The sequence below is a fragment of the Passer montanus genome, unplaced genomic scaffold (genome assembly GCF_014805655.1).
Source record: "Passer montanus isolate IOZ18808 unplaced genomic scaffold, ASM1480565v1 scaffold54, whole genome shotgun sequence".
NCBI lineage: Eukaryota > Metazoa > Chordata > Aves > Passeriformes > Passeridae > Passer > Passer montanus.
The window spans coordinates 5,530,943-5,553,506 of record NW_024370374.1 but is presented as its reverse complement, the minus strand read 5'-3'; positions in this window follow the sequence as shown (position 1 = coordinate 5,553,506).

Here is a 22,564-nt window from a genome sequence, read left to right as displayed (position 1 = left end):
TTAAAGTCAAATTACCAAGGGAAAAACAATGCTCTGAAATTCATTCTACTGTCAGCAAAATCAGGCCCAAAGCAGGTGGCTACCCTGATACTCTTCAAATCCTATCGTGGAAGATTTAATGGTCTTTTATCCCCCTCCTTTCCTCTGGTTGTTGTGAATATACACACCCAGCACAGCTTATTAAGTTTATTATTCCCAGATTTCATATAATTACCCTTTCTTCTTGGGAAAGGAAGTAAAGCAAGGTGCTGTGAGTGCATCAGGAAGAGCCAGGATTCAGAAACAAGCTAAAAAAAAATAGACAAACGCAAACTACCTGCCCTAACAGGGACTCTGATAATGCAAAATCACTGAGAATTATAAATACACTGTAGTTGCTTCACTTCAGTATAAAGGGATAGATGAATATAGGCATTTATTTGTTCCTCCCAAACAACTCAGTCTGTAACTACTTTTTTAGTAATAAATTAATGGTAATAATTAATTTCATGAAAAATGAGTGAGTCATTGAAAAAAAAAAAAAACTAGAACGAAGAGAAAAACCTAGCGGTATTTTGTGGTTGTTCTTGTTCATTTGTCAGAAACTGAAGATGGAAATAAACTGGTAGTGAAAGGCTCCAGAAGGATATTTTGGATTTTTTCCTGTACGTATCACAAACTATAAACAGAAATTCTGCCTGCCCTGAGTAGGACTTTCTTTGGCCCCTTTCACATAATCAGGTATGCTTAGGTATTTGTTTTTCAGGTTAGATGTCAGTAGTGATAACCTGTCTTAAAGAAAATAAGAACCAAAAAAATACATTAAGATTGGCAGGAGCCTTCTCATTGCCAAAACAGCCAGAAAAACATCATAATCCTGATTAAACCATGAATACTGAGGTGGATTCAGCTGGAGACCATCTAAACTACAGAAGTTCCTTAATTCCAGCTGTAAATAATGTTAATTTTGGTGAATGATTATGGGGGAGTTCCAAGTGTATAACTAACCTCAGCCACTGACTTTGGGACGCTCAAGCAGCCAGCCCAGCTCCTTTTCCCCTTTCAGTAGACAAAAAAAGCTGTGGGACAGCTGCACACCACAGCATTGTGTTCTCTGAGAGCTGTCCTCCTTGCTTTGAGGAAGAATTCTTTGGTTTTTTTCAGTCTGGATGTGCTCTCTGTCACACCAATCAGCAAATTTTAGTGCATTTACATCTTACAAAGAGCTGGGTGCCTCAAAAGGCTCTCAGGTGAAGCCAATTAATCTTTGTGTTGTTGAACAAAAGTCAGAACAGCTTCCACCAGCACACTAGATGTACAGTATTCTACAGTATAAATACTTATTTTTCCCTTAGAAAGGTGCAAGAGTGCAAAGAAATCCAAATAAACCAGGCCAGGCTGTATTAATTCCAGCCAGTTTGTGATGAACATCAGCAGCCTGCCACTGCAATTTGCCAGGAGCCTACCAGGGCTCAGCTAGCTGGAGCAGATGTTTGCAAGAGGGTCCTTTTGGATGCATTGTTCCAACGTGGCTGCAGAGACTGCAGTCAGCCACAGCTAGGTTCAGCCAAATTCAGGATCTGAAGTTTGATTGCCATTGGGAAATTAGCTCACACTCCAGTTCAGTGTGTTTAAATGATTTTTAAGTCAAAACAATGTCACTGCCAGGAGGTCCCATCTTTCAGACAATTGGGAGATTGTGCACCAGCACAAGAACTCCAGCTGCTTTTGTCTTAAACAGCAGCCTAAATAAAAGGACTCACTGCACACCTGACTTCCAACTTTTTAATAATTCACACATGTCAGATTTGCAGGCTGTGCTGTGTAGCTCCTTTCTGCTAATTACACGTTGTCTCACACTGATGCCATATACCTCCTCAAATCACGAGCCACTTCTGAAAATTTAACCCAAAATATCTGCACAGTACTCTCCTGGCAGTTGTTTAGTTACAGGCAATTCTCTTTCCCTGTTGACTTTTCTGTTTTAGCATCCCTTTTCTTCCCAAACCTCGGTCATGGGAAATCAAAAATAAGGGATGGGAAGTGTGATGTCCATCAGTGTTCCTGACTGGCACGTGAGAGCTTTGTCCAGCTGCTAATTGGGAAGCTGCTCTGTGGTAAACACAATTAAATACACCTGGTAAGATCAATATGTTGACTTATGTGTGGGGAAAGTAAACTAGCAGGTATAGATTTTTGTTTGTTTGTTTTGTTTATTTCCAGAAATTTCAAAAGAACACTCAATTACAAAGTAGGGGTAGGGATTTTTCTTATGGGTCAAATAAAAACATGATCGGTGTTACTGTTGTTAAATAGATTTCACATACACTAAACCTGGAAATAAAATCCTGGTCCTTTGTTTATAGTTTGCCAGGAGTTTTGTGATTTGCATTTACATATGTGTGTGTGAAAGAGATTCAGGGAGACCTGCCAGCTACTCAAAGCATGAGTAATTTTATTTCACTTTTTTTGTAATGACTACTAAAAAAAAAAAGAATTCCAAACAACAGTAACTGTGCAATCTGTAATAAACTGAACACGCCAAAAGAAACCTTGTTCTCTGGCAGTGACTGGTTCAGCAGAGAGGAAAGCATCTGTCAGGAAGCTTTGTGTGAGTCACTATCTCCATCTAGTGCTGCCAGCAAGGAATTGGGCTCCTAAACCCTCCGTGGCAGGGACACTGCAAGCACAAGAGATTCTGTAATGATACAAAATTATTCTTCATATAAACAGTTACTGTTTCAGTCATTAATTCATTATAGATTAAAATATGTCAATGTTTCATTTGTAACACACAAAGTTTATAAATTTGCTTTAAAAGTTCACCAGGTGTTGACATTTGCAGCTCTCAGGGTTTTCTGCAAAGACCTTTTGGTATACAATCATTAATATGTTCATTATTGTTAATGAATATGTTCATCAATAATAAATAGCACAGAAATCTTGGCAGGAACTTCACTGAACCATGGAGTGCCCTCGTGGCTGCAGAATCTCTGGGTCAAGGATTAATTTCCAATTGACCAATCTGTAAATCAGTGAGTGGCTGATACATTACAGGCAGTGCTCTGAGACAGGAGAAAGGGGCACAAAGCATAACTTAATTCAAGGAATTAAAACTGACAGGGTTATACTATAGCAGCTTTCTAGCAGGCTCTTTCTTTACAGTCTGTTTTTTTTTTACATCTTTGGTCCAATACCAACTTAAACAATAATTGCAAATTCACTGCTGTTTGCATTACCTCCTCAAGCCTCGAAGAAAATTACTGTGAAATAGTATTCAGTCCTATGAATAAAGCATGTGCAAAACATAAGTTCCCAGCTCAGGAAATAGTGTTTTGCAATAATTCCAGAAGCAGAAATACCAAGACAAGCAGTGACTTTGATCTGCAATATGTTTTATGCTTTTAAACACTCAGTGTGAGTGCTCACTACAAATTTCAGTCTTGCTTCAATATAGTCAACTACCACAAGGAATTAGCTTGTCCCTTTATAGGGAATTAGAGATGGGTAAAAGTGTGACTGATGGAGTTTGTGTGGATTTCTGTGAGAAACAGAGTATGATTTCATTGAGACATACCCTATCAGACTCTCTTTCTAAGAAATGTTTTATATCTATTTTTTTGTAAGAAACAATTGGAACCCGTTTTATGATGTTGTAGTGCTTTAAATGACTCAAAACCAGACTAAGCATCCCATGGTCTTTTTGGTAGGTACATTGCAATTTTAATTTTTTTTTTAATTGTGAAATTTATAACAACCATCATAATTGAAATTATCTAACCCATTTCTATCTCTTTGGATAATTTTAAACCCATGCTGTTTTCTGATTATAAGCTGTAACTAATGTATCTACTCTTGCTCAAATAAGATAGTCACATCTCACCAGTTTTGTAGGACATCTTATAAATTCAGATTTTAACAATGTAAATCAAGATTAGAACTATAAATATTGCTATAAATTGCAATAGGTTAAATAAATCAGGATAAGAATGGTGCTTAACTATTTTTTTCATATTTAGTTCAGACTTTGAGCATTGTTTGGATCTAATTTTATTGGTTATGATATACAAGTGAAGTGTTGTATTAAGTACTTTCCTACATCTTCTACATAAAGAAAATACATAAAAACAATTCGATATCAAGTTGGGCACAAACTAAAAACTGTTGTAATAGCTTCAGATGGTTCACATAACTTGCAAGGTTCATTTAAATATCTGAGTTTCACTATGCTGTCACATGGACCTTTGGAGTTCTGTAAGATTGTCAGGAAATGATACATGGATATGATAAATGGTAAATGATACATGGATTAGTCTTCCTTTTAGTCCTCTGAGCAGAGGAGGCAGCTGTTTAGTCCTGCTGCAGCCCTTGCTGAAATGGACAGGCTGGGGCAGAGACCCTTACGTTTCCCTTCCAAGGGATGTGAAAAAAAAATGTCACTTTTTCTCCACACTATGTTTGAGATAATAATCATGGAACTGTCTTCTAAGCACCTTTGTGATTGTTGCTTCCTAAAGGGAACATCTCCAGCAACCCAGCCTGGGCATTCTCAAGCGACCCAACCCTTTAAAGCCTCTCTGTGGTTTGGGATATTGGAATCTGAGGTACAGCCATTAAATCCTCTGACAGAAGGCCTTGTGCAGGATCCCTGCTCCAGCAGAAGCACAGCTGGCACTGCAGGAGGGCTGAGCCCCCATGGGATGGGACTGTGCCACCACCCTGACCCACAGGGCTCAGCTCCTGCTCTCACTCTGCCAGTGGTTTGTATTACAATACTTTTATTTTTAATTTTCCTAGTACAGAACTGTTATCCTTACTCTCCCATATCTTTGCCTGAGAGCCCTCCTTAATTTCAAAATTATAATAATTCAGGGAGAGGAGGTTTGCATTTTCCATTTCAAGGGAGGCTCCTGCCTTCCTTAGCAGACACCAGGCTTTTCAAACCAACTTTGCATTTCTGTCACCTGAGAAAGTCACTGCTTCTCTACTCAAAGAACTGCATCCCAAAAAACACCTCCTTCCTCTGCACTTTGTCACCAGAGCTCTCAAGATTTCCTAGACCGAAGTTGTACCTCTAGCTGCTCTAGGGAAGGTGTGTAGGGGTACAGGAATTAATTATACACAGTTACATGCCAGCAGTTTGTCATAGCAGGGACTGACAGCGGCACAGGCTAGAACAGATTCTGAGAAAACATCAGTGAGTGTTTAAAAACTTCCTAAATCACATCTCCAGAGAGAAAGATGAAATTATTTAATGCTGCAGTTGGTGATCTGGGGCCACATCTTGGCCATCTGCACCCAAACTAAGGTGCTCAGCAGGATGCTGCATGCAGGATCACACACTGGATGCTGCTGGTTTTTTAAAAGATGTTTCTGTTTCTAATTTTCATTGATTTCAAAGGATTATTCTTTAAAAATCAAGTGCTAAACCAATGAAGTGGACCACTAAAGCTACACAATAAAAGTCAGTATTTATAACCTCACGTGGATTACAGCCTGCAGTATGTTTATGTCCACTCTATATTATGTGATATGCTATTGTATTTTATTACATTATATATGGTTATATTTATTCTATATATTCTATTCTATTCATACACCACCACTGAACCACCAGATATCTCAAACAGGGTTGAATATATCCAGTGTACACAAAAAAACCCAACCCTGAAGGTCTGTGTTTTCATTCTCTTTCTGTAGATGTATTTTTTTGTTGCTGCTGCAAATCTTTATTTTTACCTAGACTATGTTTATTTGCTCTAATGTTCATAATATTTAAACTGCTGAAGAGAACTGAACCACAGTCACATGCAAATTTATTTAATTCTTTAGTATCTCTAATATTCTATTTTTTACCATTTTAGTGATTTTTTTCTGAGGGTTAGCTTTTTTGTTTATCTCAGTTTCATTTGACTTTCATTTCTTGCCAAAGTAGCAAATCTCTTGATTTTAATTTTGCAAAGATAGTTGATCACATTCAATTACAAATGAACAGGAAAACTAAATTAGTATTTTTCTGAATTATTTCTTTCTGCTTCCACAACAGATTTCTTTTACTTCTCTAGAAGTAAAGTTGTCCTACCTGGGCTACTGTGACCTACAGCCAAGTGTGAAGTTAAAAAGCAAAAAAAACAAAGCAAAATGAAATCTCATATTTGCTGAAGCAAAACTAAAGAAATAAAATATATCCTGAACTGAAGTTCACTCCTTTTTTATGCCTGAGTTGCACAGAAGCTGGAGCTGCTCCTCAGCAGAGTGCAGCATCTGACAACTGCTCTGTCTGGGCTGTACTGCTGCAATGTTCTTTTTTTGGGGTTCTGAGAACATTTCTTAACCCCTCCATCCCCTGCAAATGCCGCAGCAATTCTATGGGGTGAATTTAGTTTGGGCTGGTCTTTAGTTTTTCTTTGATATTCACCTGCAGAAAGTATTTTAATTGATTTTCCCTTAAGATCCCCTAGTGCAGTTTGGGTTTTTTAACATGAGATATTAAATTAACTTGATAATTCAACTATCACTCTATTTATTTCTCTACATATTTCCAATAATTTCTTTTAAAAATTTGTCTGGTGTTACAGATAAAATACATTCTGATTTGAAGACCTTATACTTTCTGAGGATTTAACTGAAACTCTTATATATCTTGATTATATTTCTGAGAAGAAAAGTGAGACCCTTCAAACCTGTAGAATTTCAGAAAAACTTCAGGGAGACAAGGAACCCTTATTAATACGAAATATATATCTCAAAGGAAGGCATGCCTTAACTTCAGCTCTGATTCCAGGATTTCGAGGTGGTCCAGGGTGAGTCCCAGAGGTACATCTGGCGTTCAATGAACTTTTCTGAGCCTGGGATCTGCATGGCAAAGAGCCTGCAGTGAAATTTCCATCAGCTGAGTCTGTGTGGAAGTGGACAGCTGACATTATCAGACAACACTGGTGGAACACTTTAGTAAGTTTATTTAAGTAATAAATAAAATATAAATTTAGGCACAGGTACAAAATTTGGTAGGTTTTCACAAAGGGATGAGTTCTGCATTTGTGCATCTGAGAAAGTGGGAGGCTCTTAAGCAGGTCCTGTAGCTGAAGTATGATATTTTTGAGTTGTGATTGGTGGTGCTTCAGATACCGATTGATCATTTTGTTTACTCTACACTGTAATATTTACTATTTAACACTTACTTTAACTTTTTCTATGCAACGCATAGCAAAATATAAATAATAAATAATGTTCTTAAAATCAATAATAAATATAAAAAATTAAATAACATTTATTTTCATATGTTGAGTGTTTTCCCATCCAACCAAGTAGCTGTTTCAAATGAAGCTCAAAGATCACAGTTCCAACGTTAGACCTGGATCAAAATGGGACACATATTCCTGGAAGCTCAAGTGCACGTGATCAGCTGTAGAATCAGGGTGTTGATACACTTAAGGCTGTGTTCTCCATCTGTGGAAGCTGCACCTGAGCATCTCCTTCAGCACTGAATGCAGATTTCAAGCTTCAGCACTCAATCTTCAACACCCAGACCTGTAGTTTCACTGGTGAAAGGAAGAAATTTCACTTTATCTACTTACTAATTGTTTTCCATTGTCCTTTTCTAGGACTTACCTATATTTTCACATGGCTGTGAAGGGACAATGAAATCTGACCAGCAGACACATTCCAGAGCAGAAAATTCCTTGTGGAACAAGGTAACATTTGGCTGTCCCTACTGCCAAATGGAGATTTTAATGCAGTAAATGCATCACAAGAAGCAGCATTGGTGGCAGTTTGTTTCATTTATGCTTGGTCTAAAATGCAGAGCAGGTTTAATTTTTCTGTGCAGACATATTGTGTGAAGGTTGCCATTTGAAAAGGAATAAATGAAAGTGCTCGTTGGTTAGGAAAAACCACAGGAAATTAAATGAAACTTTAAAGTTTGCTCTGTTGACCTTTAATGCTGAAACACCAAGCTTCAGAGGCTGCTATTTCCATGACAGCATGGTACCGGTAGTTTAGATTTTTAGAGAAGCTTTATCCCAGTGCTTATTTCATCAATGTTCACCTGGAAATCACATAAATTAAAAAATATGTACTTTCTTGGCACTTGGCCAAGATATCCTTTCGTATCTGTCATGCTTATTTGCATGTAACAGCTTTATGTGTTGGGTTTCTTTAATATACCAAATAGTCTTAAATTACAGCAACAATGGTTTAACTGCCTCTGAAGAATATAACTCCATTCTTAATCATGTGAACACACTTGTTGCAACTGATAACAGACAATTACAACTTGGAGTGTTTAACAGGACTTTAAATTATAAAACTTTACAACTTTATTGAACCCAAGCTAGATAGATTAACCTTGCTCAATAAAATAATAAATCAGGAATTGAAGCAAAAGTTGTCTGCTTCAGTAAGTGACTGTTATCTGTCAGGCTGTGTAGTTTTAGTAGCCTTCACTTGCCAACACATCCATTGAAACAGAGATTAAAAAATTACATGAGGGGAAGAGAAGGGGACAGCATTAATTTATGTGTGCTCAACAGTCATTGAAGAGGAAGGACAATGACAGCCACGCCAAAAACTGTTTCAAACACCCAGGTGCATTTCTAATAGGACTTTCCACCAGGGATGTTCTACAGTCACCTCTGATCATAAAATTAGAAGGCAAAGTATTCTGCAAGGCAGTAAAATCCTACTCCAGAGAAGACTTAGTTATGCTTGATTTCTGCAAGCCAGGGGAGCCATCACAGTGGCAGTGATGTTTGAAAGGGGTTTGCTGTGTTTGCACAGTGAAGGTCACACTTAAGACGTACCAGGTCCTGTGGAACACTTCCTTTGGAACTTCAGATGGCTTTGCATGTCCATTGCTTTCAAGGTTGAGAAGCTGGAAATACCTTCCTTTGTGCTCTTGCACAGAGGATGCCGTTGCTCTCTATAAACATTTACAAAGTACTTGTCTGGGGTTAACTTTAAATACACACTTCTCTGCCAGATGCTGACAAGACAAAGCAGAACCTGAGAGGGTTTGTTGAAGCAGATCTATCAAATTACAGTCATGTTTTGCTCTTTCACTGAAAGCACTTCTGCTTTCAGCCACTTGAAGTGCTGCTCATCCTTAATAGCCTGTTCTCTAGAGAAGTCCCCAGTCAACAAGTCTTACTGCTTTATGCCTCTGAAAGTGCAAGGCTGATGTCATGGAGCAGGAGACAAGAGCAAAGCTATCAGCTATTACTGGAAGAGACATCACAAGTGTGGTAAAAAGAGAGCAAGGAAACAGTAATTCATTTTAGTAGTGGTATAAAATTAATTTCTTTGATCCCTGTTAACTTTGAGTATATCTTCAGCTAGAAAAAAATCAGTTTTCCATAATTTAATCAGTAGCTTGCTCTAAAAACCACAGTGCAGGTCACCACTTTTTCACTATGCAATGAATTCACTTCTTAATCCAAACAGACATTGAAAATTACCCTTTGAGCATATTTTACCATGTCAGTGGTTTGCATTCACGTGAGCTCTTCCTTCAAATCCCTTCTGCTCAATTCAGAAGGAACTTGGGGACTTGTGAGCTAGAGCTGAAATCTTGCTTAGCACAGAAAGTGCAGGACAGACGGACTTGGGAGGATTTTTTTTTTCAATATTTCTTGCACCAATATTTTTTATATCATGCACGAATGTGAGGCAGTGAATATGGAAAATAAAAGTTTCCAGTCCAAGTTTAAGGCATGGCTCTGGTGCCTGTGAGCAGCCACTTTTCCAGCTGGCTTGGTGTGCCTCCCACCCCGAGCTGAACCCCCTGAGGATGAGCCTGCAGTGGAATTGAGAGAGTTCTGGCCTTCTATGAACCAGATTTTACCTGTGGCACCCATTGTGGAAGTGCTTGTGGAAAGTTGGGCAGGGACTGAAATCCCATCTGGAGCAATTTAATGATGAGCACAAGAACTGCTCTGTCAAAGGTTTTTGCAGCAAACCCTTTAAAATGCACAGCAACTCTAAAACAGTTATTTAAATATCTTTCACTAAACGTTGAAAGCTTACTTGATCAACTCTACATATGATATTTTTAATCAAGGGGATAACCCTCCACATTCTCCATTGTGATTTTATGTGGAAAGGATAATGTATATGCCATGAAAAACTTGTATGTAATGAATAAGTTAAATATATTGTTTCTCCTATTATTAGCAGAAATGTTACCTTTTGACCTTCCTTTTGAGATTTTTTGGAACATTTGATGCTTCTGATAATAGTTTAATATTACTTTCTTCACATTGATTAAATACACTTCATACATCACTGAACAATGAGTAACATTCAAATAAGGCTGTCCATTGAACTGCCTGCAAAAATGATAAAGTAAAAAATTAATCTCCAAAGTAAAGTCAAGCCTGAAATTGAAATCTTTGATGCATACATTTCATAATTAGTTCATTCTGCTATATCTAAAATGCAAATACAGTGCTCTTAAAATAATTCAGGTCTTCCTGCTTGGAGCATTAATGAATTGTTCTAGCTGCTGCACCTCTGACTTGGAAGGATTCTGGAGTCATTTGGCTTTTTTGTCATTTTCTTTGTTAAGTAGCTGAATTTTCCTTTTTTATAAAGTTACTTAAAATAGTAACTCCTTGCCTCTTGTGTTACTTTAACTCTTATTTCTGGCTCAGGATCCACCTATACACCAAGGGGGGAAAGAAATTCCCAGAATATAAGCAGGATCAAAGCCTAAGGACACAGTTGAGGTCATTTCCCCATTGCTCTGCTATCACCAAGTTCTGACCATTTTTTCATGGTCCAGCTGCTGTAGAATGTTCTCTAAACTACAACACTGAAATTTTCCTGTTGTGGGAGGTTGGCTGGCTTGAGGATTTTTAGCCTGTGTGCATGGTTTTCATTTTGTTTTGTATTTTTACATATTTTAGGTTGGGTTTTTTCCTCCATAACCTCCTTGGAGACCTCAGCAGCATTAAGCCAGCAGAAGTGAGGGTTTGAGAATGGCCAAAAATGTTGTTTTCACTTGGTGTCTGACCTGAAATCCTCTGTCAGGAAAATGCTCTGTTTCCTTCCTGTAGCAACCATGGTGAGTGATAATGGAAAAAATAGGTCGTAATTGTTGTCTTTTGAGTTTTCTAACGTTAACTGCAATTTGAATACAAGTCCCTGAATCTGACTTAACCAAGTATCTGTATCATCCTCTCTATGGCTGAGTTTCTAATTTTTTGTGAAATTACTGACTGGTTACTGGACTAAAACCTTGCAAGGTGTTGAGAACCGAAAGGTTAAATCATAGACAGTGTCTGTATTAAATTAATATGTCAATATTCTTTGTGTGTCACTTCTAAGACAATAAATCATTGCATTCAAGGGTGAAAAAACTTTAAATAAATGATGCAACTTTGCTGATGAGTGAAGAAAATTAAATGTTACACTTTGGCCCAAAGAACATGGCCTTCTTCACTGTAGAAAAATAAATCTTCTGATGTAAATGTTAAAACTCAGCTTATGAATAAGGAAAATCTTTATTTCATAGCATCTAAGCAAGAAAAATAATTACAAAAAGGAAATTTTAATGCTTATGAAACATCAGCCCTCTCATATATTCTGAGAAAACCTATTTATAATCTGATAAAAGCAGAAAGCCAAAATACTTACTTCTACTCAGATATGGTACAAATCATAGAATGGCCTGGGTTGAAAGGGACCCTGAAGATCACCCAGTTCCATCTCCCTTGCCGTGGGCAGGGACTCCTTCTACTATCCCAGGCTGCTCAGAGCTCCATCCAGCTGGGCTTTAAACACTTCCAGGGATGGGCAACCTGTGCCAGGGCCTCACCACTCACACAGCAAAGCATTTCCCTCTAAATCTAATATAAAGCTACTCTTTCATTGTAAAGCCTTCCCCCTTGTCCTGTCACTACACGCCCTTGTAAAAGTCCCTCTCCACTGCTCTCGCTGGCTCCTTTCAGGCGCTGGAAGGCCACGGTAGGTGACCCCAAAGCCTTCTCCTCTCCAGGCTGAACAATCCCAGTTCTCTCAGCCTGTCCTCGAAGGAGACGTGCTCCATCCTCTGATCTTGCTGGTCTCCTCTGGCCTCACTGCAGCGGGTCCCTGTTGTTGCTGTGCTGGGAGCCCGGAGCTGGATGCGGAGCTCCAGGTGGGATCTCCCAGAGCAGAGCAGAGCAGAGCACAGGGGCAGGACCCCTCCCCAGCTGCTCTCACGCTGCTTTGGGTGCAGCCCAGGCTGGGATTGGCTTTCTGGGCTGCAGCTGCACGCCGCTGGCTCATGTCCAGCCTCTCACCCACCAGCACCCCACGTCCTTCTCCCCGGGGCTGCTCTGGATCTGCTCACCCCCAGCCTGGACTGGTACCAGGGGCTGCCCTGGCCCAGGTTCAGCACCAGCACCTGGCCTTGTTAAACCACAGGAGATTTCCATGTTCCACTGCTTGAGCTTGTCCAGGTCCCTCTGGATGGCAGCCTGTCCTTAGGAGGGTCAGCTGCACCACTCACCTCATGCATCTCCAGCCCTCTTACGAGATGTAATACTTGTGTGTGAGTTTTGTTTGTAAATTAGAATACCTGGCCTGAGGAATTAGAAGGGTTCAAGCTAATAGGAACAAATTGGGAATAGAGCAGAAGACCGTAGGCACCGTAAATCTTGTTTGGAGCTGGAGAATTTTTGTTCTGTGTGGAATTTTTTGCTTTGGTTATTTTATTTTTTTTGGCCATCACAAGATTAAATTGTAATCCTAAGTATCTGTGTGAAGAAAAAGAAAAACCAAACTGTAAAAAACAAAAAGGTTGATAAGTTACTGTTATTATTTGTGTTGTAGTGTGTTGGTGTGTTGTGGGTTTTTTTGGTGTTTTTTTGGTAGGGGTAGAGGATTTTTATCTACATTTATTTTGGAATGATCCTGATTTGTAAAGTGGTTTTTGTTTGTTGTTGTTGTGGGGGTTTTTTTGGTGGTTGTTGTTGTTTGTTTGTTTTTTGTTTTGTTTTTCTTTTATTTTGGGTAATGATTTGGTGGTTTTGTATTTTTTGTAGACTATGGGTAAATTTTTTTTGATGTTACATATTCTACATTTGAAATATATTTTTTTTGTGAGTTTTGTTATTGTTTTTGTGGGATCATTGTTGAGGAGTTACATGGAGAGTTGTGAGGGGGTTTTTTTAGTTTTTGATTTGTTGTTTTTACAAGTTTTTTGAATTTTTTTTCGCAAGGTGTTTGTTTGGGTTGTTTTTATACGATGAGGAGTGTTTATCTTGTTGTAAGTTTTTATTATTTGAGGTAAGATTGGTTGTGGACTAGGTAAGGTATTAATTACGTGTTTGTATTTTGTGAGTTTAGATTCTGCCTTAGTTTGTATATAGTAGGAGTTTAGAGAGAGCACATGTTGGAATAAGACTGGAATAGGACCATCAGTTTCTCCATGTTTTTCTCTATTACTAATTCTAAACAACTTCCACAGTACACACCTCAGGCCACAGCATCAATGTAAGAGCCAAGGATTTGTAAGTAGCTGTGGCATGCACTGTTATTTTTCTCAGCAGCCACCTCAAGAGTGAACCTCTAAAATTTTAAGAAATCTCCCTATACTCAATGACATAATTCCCATTAATCTTTAACCAACCCCACCATTGCAAAATAAGAGCATTATGCTTGTTTCAGCATTTTACTATGCAAGTTCATTGAAATTAAGCTTTCTAGTGTGAAACAGAAGTTGATGCCTTGTGCAGGCTGCCCCAGAGCAGAGGCTGGACAGAGCTACAGAATAAAGCAGGGATTCATTCCAAGGATCTCCTCCATGGATGCACCTTGGGCAGCACCAGAGCCCAGCCAGGGCTGCACCCAAGATGAACCCAAATGGCCCCAAAATGCACGAGCGCTGCCGGGGTCTCTCCCTGGGCTCAGCTCTGCTCCATGTGCACATTGCAGTTCAGTGTCCAGTTCCAGCTGCAGCCCCTGCAGTCCCATCCTGCTTGTTTTTCTCTCTGCAGCCCACGGGGTTTGTGCTCTTGGGCTGAGATTTGGATCATTTGTCCTTGGTGCCCAGCTGGAGCAGGAATTGTTTTGTCTCCCTGCTCTGTGCACAGAGCTCACCATGCCACAATATGAAGCTCAGGAAATACACACTAAAGCAGCACTAAAGAATGTGAAAAAATATAAAAGCTGCAACCCGAGGCATCAAGGTAGCCCAGCTTTTCTGGAAACAGCTGAATTGTTGTAACAGCAGAATTATGCAGAGGGCAGTGAAAATCGAGGAGGACCTGGAGGAAGCAGCTGCACTTCCTGCATGGAGCAAGAGATGGCAATATTTTCTTATGTGTTGGGAGAGTTAGATACAGTATCTCACTCTAAAAAAATTTATAAATCATACATAGGCACTTCTTGGAACCCAGCATAAAAGTTGGTTCTCAGAAACTCAGTGCGTGTATGACCTGTCAATAAATGTTAGTTTTAAGAGCAGACTGCCATGTGAAAATGCCTTTATTACATATCCAGACCTTGAATATAAAACAACCCAGACCCTTCCCTGCTAAGGGTACTCTCTGGGTTTAATTACTCCGTGGCCTTTCAGCCCAGAAGATGATATGATGTGAACGAGTAGCAGGGCAAAGATGCTCCCTGAGGAGCGTTGTTAATAGAAGAGATTTTGCCTGTTTAGAAAAGATGCAGTACACAGGTCTGTGGGAGGTGAAGAGGCTAATTTAGCTACTTGCTGAAAAAGACTCCATAAATTCCCTGTGCAGAACTGCACAGGTACTTGGCCTTTGCATGTGAGCACGAGGAGCAAAATGAAAGGCAAGCCTTGGGAGTGTCCAGAAAACACATGGCAAGCCAGGAGAGCATGACTCCTTCCAGCATCCCCTGGGAGATGCCCAAGGGAGTTGCCATAATTTCTGCTGCCTTGTCCATAAAGCAGACCAGCTGGGAGATCAATCTCACAGCCAGTGTTCCTCTAGTATTTCAAATTAATAAAAAGTGAGCTTCTCCTGTCTCTGACATGGAGGGCAGTAAATCACACATGGGACTGCAGCTGCTCCACAGCCAGCTTCCAGCACATCAGAAAGAATCCTGGGCTCTGGGTCACAGAAGAATTATTTTCTAGTATTAACATACCAATACTGGAGAAAATTTGTCTCCTTTACAAATTTTATATATATGTATATATATATATATATATACACATAAAAATTAATCCTTAGATGAAGGACACTGAATGTGTTCACTGCAGAGCATATTTTGCACCAAATACAATTTTATCTTTTCTGGTTTATTTTCTCAAGCAATTTACATGCCAAATCAAAACACAAAGTGAGTTCTTGCTTTTTAGTGCACAAATACTCCTGGCAAGAAAACACTGGTGAAATTGATCATAGGATGGATTCCCAAAAGACAAGAATGAAGAATTGTTTGAGGTTATGAACTGGTAAAAGTCACAAGAAAACAATGGCCTTGTACTTTCTTTGGAATAATTTCCCATGCAGTTTCTCTTCTTTTGCTTTTCTGTTTTTCTTTTTAAATACAAGCTTCTAATTCTATCTCTCTGTCCACAAGATTGCATCATACTTACTCTTCTAATATAGTTTAAGAAAGTTTCAGTAAAAAGTAGAAACTCTGAATAGTAATGTTTGTATAAAACTATCAACATTTCAAGTTCACAGGGTGTTTTATCAGCATAAAATTAAGCTGTTTATTCAGATCTCATAGGTCTATGCAAGATTTTAAAAAGTGCAACCCAGTGGTTTGAGTTCAGATAACAGCACAATCCCTGCCTTCCCTGTTTTAGGGATTGGGGGTTTCTGCCCTGGGGGTTAGGGCTGAGGTTGTGTCTCAGGTTGGAAATGCAGGATGTGTCTGGGCGTGTGTGTTCTGTCCCCCTCTGTCAGAGCTGGGCAGTTCTCTCTGTCCATGGGGCAGTTTTCTCTTTATCTCTCCCACAGCCAATCCTCCCTCCAGCAGATCTCTGCTGTCCATGGCCAGGGAGTGTCCCTGCAGGGCTGATCAAATTCCAGCATCCCATGGGGAGATGCTCCGCCCAGGCCAGGAGCCAAGCATTCCTACCTGGATACAATCTGAGCCTGGAACAGCACAGCAGCCTTTGCCCACTGCATTCCCAGAGGAGCAGCTTTCTTCTGCCCTGCATTCCCAGAGGAAGAGCAGGCCCATCTCCAGCAGCCCTGGAGCTCCAGAGGAAAACTGCAGCCTTGTGCAGGATCCCTGCTCCAGCAGAAGCACAGCTGGCACTGCAGGAGGGCTGAGCCCCCATGGGATGGGACTGTGCCACCACCCTGACCCACAGGGCTCAGCTCCTGCTCTCACTCTGGCAGTGTTGGTTTGTATTACTGCATTTTAATTTTATTTTTATTTTTTTCCCTAATAAGAATTGTTATTCCTGCTCCCATATCTTTGCTGAGAGCCCTCCTTAATTTCAAAATTATAATAATTCAGAAGGGGGGGGTTTGCATTTTCCATTTCAAGGGAGGCTCCTGCCTTCCTTAGCAGACACCTGGCTTTTCAAACCAAGACAAGTGTCCAGGCTGCAGCAGCCAGACCAGCTGTGCAAAGACAAGGACAATTCAAAGTATTGCACTGGCCTGTGTCTTTAAGCCCCAGAGTTATGAACACAAACTCTTCACTATTTCTTAGAAAATTAATGCAACATTACGGATGGTTGTCTGGCTGGCCTTTATTGTGTTTGGGAAAGAATCGGGTTTAATGCTTTAATAGGTCTCCAATATTCCCCTGTCATTTCCTTACTTTATTAGGCACTATTTCCTGCAAAGAGTCTCACAAATGAATTTGAGGAAAGCTAATGTGCTGCTCTAATGACAGATTGCTTTCAGGGCTGATCTCAAGGAACTTTCTTCCCATCTCACTAATGAATCACAGTCATTCAATAGTGGCCTGTTGGATAGATTTGGGAAGTGCTCTCTGCTTTAAAGCTTTCCCAACATGAGGAATGATCTTAGGGCCACAATATCATCAAACAAAAATAGGATATTGTCACAGAGGCTCCGATTAGTATTATTATAATGAAGCCAGGCATTATGTCCTTCAAAAAACAGAGAGAAAACATCAGCATGTATGCACTATTTGCCTTTAATCAGAGACACACTGACAATGCTCAAAATGCCAATAGTTTTATAGATTGCTGTGCACTTTAATACTTTTTCCTCTGCCTTTTTTTTCCCTTAAGAGATGAAATCCACAGCAGCAGCATGACAGAAGATATATTAAACCAGTCAGTGAAGCCATGAAGAGAGAAACTCTGTCTTTCAGCAGTAACAACAGAAATTCAAAGTAGGTTTCAGGAACAGAGAAAAGTGTCTGACTCCAACAGCAGCATTCTCTCTGCATCTCCTGTAAATCAAAACTATTTCATAATATTGAGGATTTATATGCCCTGGACTATATTTTCAAGTTCTTCCACACATTTCTGATAAACCAACTCTTAATTATATCTCAACTCGTTTTAACGATTTTGCAAAAACTAGAATTCAAAGAAAACTCATCAGAGTTCACATATTTAATACTCACTAATTAATTAAGATATTTTTACCCTAGCCCCTTTTTGATTCTTATTCTCAAAGAAAAAAAACCAAAAATAACCACACGCTCTTACGTTTTTCTTCTGTAGGATTCAACATAATTTTTTCTTGATATCAAATCTTTTTTTTTTTTTTCCAGAGACAACACTCAGTGGCTGGTATTATTAAAAACACTTCATTTTGAGCTGGCCACCACAGTGTGTGTTGCATGAACTGTATCACTGCAGAACTGCTGCTGCAATTTTTTGTGTTTAACCAGTCAAGCTTCCACTGTGTTATAGGGTCATGGAATCATTTATGTTGGAAAAGATTATCAAGTCCAGCCCTTACACTCACAATTATTCTTTTTTGAGAAAATAACTATGGTCAGATTGCTCTTACAGGTAATGGAAGCAAAAAGAAAGGCTAACAGAAATACTGGAATGTATGAATTAATAAAAATGTGAAGATGTTTTCTTGATCACATCACACAGAAGCAGCTTTAATTGATGTAAGGATAGAAAACTAACTTGGTAAAAGTCGTTTTCCTGATGTTAATTTGGGAATTACGTCCACCAGGCTCTGCTGGTAGGACACAGGGAGAGATGGCTTTTGCATCACTTGATTTTGTGCTTTTTGGGGGGTTTTGCACTTAGTAGTGTCTTTATCTCAGTTCATGAGGTTTTCCTCACTTTTTTCCATGCTGTTCTCTCCCCCACCCCACTGTGTGGGGATGAACTGCTGGCTGGGGTCAGCCTACTCCAACATGTTTCAGATCTGGTACAGCAAAGGAGTAGGAACCACTCCAGCTTAAAATCCCTTTAGACTAATCGGATTTTCTGCTGAATTTGACCTAGTGATTTTTATTTTATTTTATTCTATTTTACTCTTTTAGTCCTAAAGCAGCAGGCTGCATTTTGCAAAGTCCTAAATTCCATGTGATTACCTGTCCATATTTCATATAACAAGCTGCCAGGCAAAATGAAGGTGGTGTTCAAATGACTTTTTTTCCCCCTGAGGGTCTGATGTTATTTTGAAATGTGAACTGTGTAATTCTGTATACCAGTATTTTCTTTAATTTCTGTCATTGTATGGCACTTAAAGAATGCTTTCCATGGTGGAGGCAGACTCTTCTCGTCCAGTATAAAATATTGTGCCTTTAAAAATAACAACTGGGAATACCAAGGAAAAATAGCAAGGGTCTGTGGGGTTTTTTACTGTAGTAATAGGATATTTTTGCAGGGCAGGGATCACATATATCTAAATGATATAGGGAACAGAGTTAATGACAAATATTTCCTTCTCTCCTAGTCTGAAAAGATAGCCACTACATGGTAATTGTGAAAATCCCAGACACTGAAAACCTGTGACCTCCTGGGGAAGACTCAAACAAGAAACTTTTTAGGACTGTCTTCAAATTTGCTCATTCCATCAAAAAAAAGGTATCTCCTTCCAGTTCTCTAACACGCTGACATTTTTATGTTTTTCTCTCATGAACAGAATTTGTTACTGTAGGAAATAGCAGGAATGGTTATTCATTTGAGAGTGAACTGGGAAAATTCAGAGGTATTCCAGAATTGCGTTTGAGACTTTGAAAGAGAAAATAATCACTCCTATCATTGTAGAGTTCTGAGTCAGATCAAAACCAGAAATACTCATTTTACACCTAGAGAACTGACTTTTACCTACATTAATTTACCCTCTAAAGGACAGAAGAAAGGGGAGTTTGTTTGGGGACCATCCCCTGTGGCTGAAGGCATTCGAAGATAATTCCACATTACCATTAATTTCTGCCCCTGAGATTGTCCTGCAGTGAGGATCAAAACCTGGTGACAGAGGATTCATAAAAGCAGCACCCAGAATGAGTTTTTGCCTAAAAATATCCAGCTGAACAAGTGGGATCTCCTCCAGCTGAGTTAGTGTTGCTTTGTGCTACACAAATTTGCTGTTGACCTCTTTGGTGTCACAGGCTGTGAAAGGACAACAGCCACATTCAGGACACAAGTGTAGAGGGAAAACTAAAATTGTGGTGCTGGTGAAAAAGTGATTGCAGTGGGCATTGCAGGTAAAAAACCAAAATCTCAAAGTTTCAGTTAACTCTTGTTTTTGTGTGTGAAGAGGCATATAGATTGTTTTTCTTACCTATAGTATTTTGTTATGGAGCCAAAAGAAGATTATTTCCAAATAAATGCTTGAAACTATCTGTGGAAGCCCTTTACCTTGATTCTTTATTTTCTTAAAAATAAATAACTCTATTAGGAAAAAAATAACTCTATTAGAAAATATATTAACATTGGACAAGCACACTGTTTATTTTTGTATTTTAATAGCATCTCTTTGGACTGAGTTGCACTGTCTACAGATATTACTTGGAAATTTTTGTGAAAAGTTGAAGGGAATACACTTAGAAGGCCAGAATTCCACATCATCCAGAGCACTGATGTGCCTAATTTGAAAGCATAATTAATGTCACTGTATGTACAAATTGTACTGGTTGCTGCCTAACTGACCATTACTTTTACAAATTTTTAATCTATGTACACAACTGCAGTCATTGCACAGGTTAATTAAATGCTATTGAAAATCAGATTTGGTGTAAAGGTTAGTTATATTAAATAAATATCAGGCTACTTAGGAATTATTAATTGATCAGTATTGAATGCAAGATGATATACATTTCAGAACAGGCTTCTGATGAATTTTTATGATACTACTGTTAATCATTTTTATTACATACTTGATAGAACTGAGAGTATGTAAAGATTGATTGCTCTTAATGCCATTGAAATAATTGGAAGAAGAAGAAGAAGGCTCCCCAGGCAAGGCTGAGCTCAGGAAGAACTTGGGCAATGCCTGGACTCCAACTCAGCATTTTCTGGGGTTCCATAAAATGCTTCATGGATCCATTTTATATTCTGGTTGTTGGAATCTGAAATGCAGGGAACTCTCAGGACTTTGGGCCTCTGAGCCAAAGCTTAGAATTAAACACAGGATTTGATCTGAGACCTTGGAAAAGGCTCCCAAACTCAGGTGCTAGAGGGGAGAATGTGGATTTAGAGTTTAAAGCAGAGATGCATTAAGCTAAGTAAAGTTTAGAGCTTTAGGCTTAAAGATATAGAAAAATAAAATTAGTTACAAGGGCAAACAAGAAGTTCAGAAGGCAGTGCTGTAGGTTTGTGTGCCACAACATGACTGGCTAACAAAGCTTACACTCCAGCATGGGTCCATAAGGCGAAATATGTAAGGATTGGGTCAAAAGTATAAATATTCTTGCTGGCAGTGTTTTATTGGTCAATAAATCCTTAAAAGGTCTTGTAACTGAGGGTCTTGTGACCTTCTGAGCTATGCAGTGAAGATGTGAGCTGAACTCACCCTTCCTGCCTATGCAGAAGATAGAAAAAATAAATCACATCATCAAAAACGACTCAGAGATCCCATCTCTAATTAATTCAAAATTCCTTCAAGAATCCCCAAAGCTGGTCCATTGAAAGAGTAATAAAATGGAAACAAATATGTGAGGATGGCTAAAAGATTAGTGACAAATACAAAAATACAAAGGAATTTAATGTCAAATTCACAATTATGTTTTAGATCATTAGTTATAAGATGGGTTGGCAGTCCAGTAAATTCAGATTATTTAATTCCATTTACATTACATTACATATTTAATTTTTAATGACAACCATCCCCAAATATCATTGCAGTTATTGAAAGTTTTAAAGTTGAATTTGTACAATCAATGCCAGGATTTAGATATCACAGAGGTGGTGGCTCAGAAGTCAGCAACTTGTTCCATACAGTGCCACTGAATGAATTACACTCAAGACCTGTGGACAGACAATAATGGAGGAGAAAGACCAGAAATGAAGTTTTTCTGTCTTTGTTAAATACATAACTGAACAATAAGAGAGAATAATATTTCTTTTTGGATTTTGTCTATCTGTCCTCATGAGTTTTAAATGTATAATAGCCTATTTCATGGAGTGAAGAGATTTCTGACCAGCCCTGCTGTGTTTTGTGTTTTAACAGGCTCCTGAGAGTGGGACAACAATAATCAGCCCCTGTGACTTCTTCAGTGGCTGCTTTAGCAATTAAAGTCTGCCATAAAAACAGGGGATGGACAGCATGTGCCCTGTATTAAACCAAGGACCTGAAGAGTGAAGTACTCAGTGTAACACTTCTTTTTTTTTTTTTTGGGTGGCTTCCTTGGTTTTCAGTGTCTTCCATTTTCAACCCCTTTTTCATGCACCAAAACAAGTGCCTTGCTGTTTCTGTTGAAGTGCAGTGAGTGCTGCACACCTCAGTTCCTCCTGTACCTTTAAAAATCTCCACCAAAAGTTATATTTTAACCCTCTAAGCAATTCCTGCTTCACAGTGATTAGATCCACGCCTACTCAACTGATAATATTTTTTTTCCTTTCCTCATTTCTTTTTCCAGTTCCTAAGCAATGTTCACTCCTACTTTTTCCATCCCTGGCTAGCTGCTGGCCTGTTGAAACTCTGAAAATCAACACCATTTACCTCGCTGGTAAAAATGATGAAGTTCAGTAAGAGGTGATAATAAAAGGAAGATTGTGAGGTAGTTATCACTCTGTAGGGATAACCAGGAACAGCAGGGATTCCTGACATATCAAAAACTGCCAATGTCATTTCTTTTTTATGCTTTTGCTAGCAAAACGGAATCGATGGGCTAAGAATGTATACACTGATTTTAATGAGTGCCGTGCTGCCTGGAGAATTAATAGATGGGGAAGGAGTTAAACAAACACAAGCTGTGATGTTGGAAAGAACTGTGATTTGGTGTATCAAAAATAAGTTCAAAAGAGAGGGAAATCTAGAAAGGGAAAGCCAAAAAAGAACCCCACCCAAACAAACAAACAAACAAACAAAAAAAAACAAAAAAAAAAAAACCACCAAACCAACCAAAAAAAACTAATGAAAAAACAATCCAAGAGGAAAATAAACACTTTAAGAACCAGGGGGCAATCTCTCTTTAATTTTGCAATGTTGAATAGTTTGCCTGGCATTGATGTGCTACAGAATATGAATGTAAACCCTGTTTGGGACTACTC